Raw genomic sequence first — 4,173 nt, 5'->3', positions numbered from 1 at the left:
TGTTTTTGTACACCATGTAAAAAGAGACAGTTTATTTACTTCTACCAAAATCATTGTTACAGCCTAAAAAAAAAAAATGTAAAATGAATACTTTATGTGACCAACTGCTTTTGGACAGATTTATTATAAATAAATATTTTGCCAAATGGAGTGGTGGGTACTGCTGAGTGGTGGAGTCGGTGCCTCTGTTGTGAGCTGTGGAGCCTGTTCTGTTGGTTGACGTGTTGGCCCGCGCTGCCGGCGCCGTCCCGGAACGCGCGTCGCCCCGCGGCGCCATCCGGCCTCGCCGTGTGCGCGGGGGGATTCCCGGCGGGAAGGCGGGAGAGCGGCTGGATCTGCAAACCCGCTTTGTGGGTCTCGGTGCTTAGCCCCTCCGCTGCCCGTTCCGCTTGACAACCGCTTGTTCCTACACGCAGCTTCTACAGGAAAAGCTTTTCTGCCTGTTGTACTTGGCCGTTAAACGTTGTAGTCGCGTAGTGTGGAATCGTGGCATCGGGGCGGACTTAACCCATCCGCGTAGATTCCTCCAGTCGTTGGTGTATCGCTGTTTAGTTGAGCAATAATTTACGAGGGGAGATGTGGTTACTTTGGACACCTGCTCCTTTTCTGCTGTTGTCAGGCCCAGGCCAGCTCTTTCCATGCGCTCGAGCCTGCCCTGCGCGTGCAGGTGGGAATGCCGGGATTCGGGATTCGCCCACCAGGTGCCAGCAGCTGCCCTTGGGGATGCACCCGGGGTGCTGGTTTGGCCGCTCGCTGACAGCTGCATTTCTTCGGCTGCCAAATTGTTCCGTGGGGGTGAGATACTTGTTTCAAAGTGTTGGGTAACACAGTGTGTTTAATGGCTACCTGTATTTTTCAGTTACGTAGATTTGTGAACTGGAATAATGATTGAAAAGACTTATTCTATGTTCTTTTGTTTGCACACTTTTTAACTTGTTTTTACATTTAGTACTTACACTTGCGTTACAGACGTAGTTTAATTCCCATTTGTTGGATACGGTTAACTTGTTTTAATTTATACTTTGCTTGTGTGACGGGGAAGGTGCCTTTCGCTGGGGAAGGAGGCGGCTCCTCGTAGCTCTCCGCGTGCTCCGTCCCACGTGGATGTGCAGGAGCCGGAGCGCGGAACCTGGAATCGGGGAGCAAGTGCCCTTGGCTTCGCTGCGCTCCGGGCACGCGCGGTGTCGTGGGTACCGGACTGTGATCTCTGTGCATCTCTCTTGTCCCACGTGTGCAACGAGGGCAGGAATTCTAACACATCCAGCATCGCCTCGTAGAGCTCTTTGGTGGGCTCTTTGCTACAGAAGTGCAGTATTATTTATGTAAACGTTGTCATATTTCTGGACTGTGATCTACTGGAAACTGTCCGTCAGAAACCCTACACGTTGTCATTTGCTGGGGCAGAATCTATTTCCGTATGGGTCCTGTTGAAAACTCATTTGATTTTTCATGTAACTTAGTTCAACAAAAAGCTCCCTAATTACATTATGGCTTTATAGTACATTTTATTTTTTGTCAGAAAAAGCTGAGGACAGTTGTTCTCGTGACTGTGTTGATACCTTGTACGTAAATGGTGCGACCACAAGAAATAAATCGTTTTGGTGTGATGCAGACCTACTTCAGCCTTTTCGTGTTGTAGCAGTTTTGTGCATTGGGAGTCGCCTTGTTGCTGCCTGGTGCCTGGAGAGCAAGCAGGTCCAATGGAAGGAGGAATTGCTTGGAGGGAATCCAACCCTTTGGGGCGCCGCTCGCCCCCCAAGCCCTATTGCTGACCCCAGTGGGTGCCCTTAGCGCCTCGTGCTCCAGCCTGGACAGGAGCCGGGAGCAGCGCCGGGCACCCCGTGTGCCTGGGATCCGCTCAGAGCTGCCGCCGGGAACGCCGCTTCCGCGCTGGTAACGAAACGCCGCTCGATGGCAGCTCCCGCGCTCTGTGGGATCGTGCGCGTCGCTTCCGTTGTGTTTTCCAAGCCGGAAAGGTAAATATTGAAACATTTGCAGCATAAACGAAACGCGTCTTAGCGCAATAAAACTTGTGCTCTTTAAATAGCTCCCCGGATGCCCAGCGGTGCCCGGCCCGCGGCGGCACCGCCAGCTCCCGCGCTCACTGCGCCCACAGGGCTTGTGCTGGCCCCGCCACCCTCCCTTTCTAACGTTTTTCTGCTTGTGAAATGGTCAAGTACTGCGAGCCTTAATCTTTATCCACGAATAAAGATGTTCTGTTTGAACGCTGTGTGTCGTGGTTTGTTCCTGCCCGTGTGCCCCGGGGCGCTGCCGCTCGCCAGCCGCGGCGCAGGAGGGTTGCGGGTTGCTCCCTCGGCTGCTCTTGGGCCGGTACCAGCACCAGAGGGCTCCGAGAGCAGCGTCCCCGCGCGGTGCCGCCCGGCTGGGTCCCCACGCGGTGCCGCCCGGCTGGGCCTTCCCCTTCCCAGTGTCATGGATCGCGGCTGGGACCTGCTTTAGGGAACGGTGCCACGTGCAGCCCCCTCGGAGCGGGAAAGGGGGTGGATGAAGGGGACTGCTGAAACCAGGATGTTTCTCACGGCAGAGATCGGGGAGGGGGAAAAAGCAGGGAAATCGGCAGGAAAAAGCTGATTTGGGCTACTGAGCTTAGAGGGGGGTATTTTTTTGTTTTTTGGTGGGTGAGAAGGATCCTGCTTGCTTGCAGGAGCAGCCCGCGCTGCAGCGCGCTGGCGCGGGTGGCTGCACGGTGGCGTTTTCCCTCAGGTTTCATTTCCCTCAAATAAAAACCAAAACGCAAACGCGTTGTCTTTGCTGCTCTTTGCTGCTGTCTCCGGCAGCGCAGGGTGTCCCGGTGCCTGCGGCACAGCCGGAGCTGCCGCCCGTGTCCCCGGCTCCGCGCCGTGTCCGGGTGCTCGCGGGAATCCTCCTTTGATTCTGCCGCTTCCCCGGCTTCGTCCCAGCCCAGGAGTGACGTCCCCATGTCACAGGGAGCTTTTATCTTGCAGCGTGAACTTATGTTGCCTTCTAACGTGAGCACAACTCCAAAAATAGGGTGTTAGTTTTAAATTTCTGCTCCGCTACAGCGACAGGGATGGGTTGTGGTGGGAGCTGGGGGGGACGGGGGCTGCGGCCCTGCTCATCTCCCCTGGTCCCTAATTCAATATTAATTTACAGCTCGGATTTTAATGCAATCCAGTGTGCATGAGGCCGGGGTGCAGCGCGCCGAGGTTGGTGCTGCCAGTGCCTGGCCCACATGTGCTGCAGTAGGTGCTTTTTCTTTTGGGATTGACTGCTTTAAGAAAGGACTTCTCTTAAAAACTTAATGTTTTTTTCTTATTTTTTTTTCTTTTTTTTCTATTTTTGAAAATGCCATTTCAAAGCAATATACCTAACATTTGGAAAATGTCAACGACAAACGTTGCAGAATTCATTTGAATAAAAATTTGACTTCAGTTTTAATGTCAGAAATGAATGTTTGCGGCTGTGTTGCTTTTCCTGCTCGCCTGCTGGCAGCAGCTCCTAACTGGAGGTTTCCACCTCTCGGGCCTCTCCTGGGCCGCGAATCGAGTCCTGGCTCTCTCGGAACGGCTCCGCTTGCCCTTTCCATCCTCCTCTTGCCGAGACCTGGCTGACGGGGCCGGCTTTCCCAGGAGTCCTGCAGGCAGCAGGAGCAGCCGCGTGCGAGTGCCCGGATCCGGACACCTGGGAGAAGCGCCCGGTGTCACAGCCCAGGGACGAGTCCCTGCGCCCGGCTGCTCCCGAGGGCTTTCCTAGGGATGCTGCTGGCTCAGCCGTGCGGGCTGGGATGCACATGGGGATGTGGGATCTGTGCCGGGATGCACTCCATGTGACAGAATGCATGTTGGGATGCACTCCATGTGATGGAGAGTGTGCTGGGATGCATGCCAGGATGTGTGTTGGGATGTGTGCTCTAGGCTGGGATGCATCCCGGGATGTGTGCTCTGTGCTGGATGCATGCCAGGATGTGCCAGGATGCGTGTTGGATGCATGCTCTGCACTGGGATGCATGTTGGGATGCGTGCCAGGATGCGCGCCATGTGCCGGGATGCGTGCCGTCCGCTGGGACGTGTGCCAGGATGGGTGTTCATGCCAGGACGTGTGCCAGGATGCGCACCCCGTGCCAGGATGTATGGCCGGGTACGTGCCAGGACGTTTGCCATATGCCAGGATGTGGCTGGGCCCTGTGCCAGG

Source organism: Tinamus guttatus, unplaced genomic scaffold (genome assembly GCF_059628265.1).
Source record: "Tinamus guttatus ecotype Peru unplaced genomic scaffold, ASM5962826v1 Tinamus_guttatus_pri_ptg000376l, whole genome shotgun sequence".
NCBI classification, from domain to species: Eukaryota; Metazoa; Chordata; class Aves; order Tinamiformes; family Tinamidae; genus Tinamus; species Tinamus guttatus.
The sequence above is the reverse complement of the archived record's forward strand: the minus strand, read 5'-3'. Positions refer to the sequence as shown.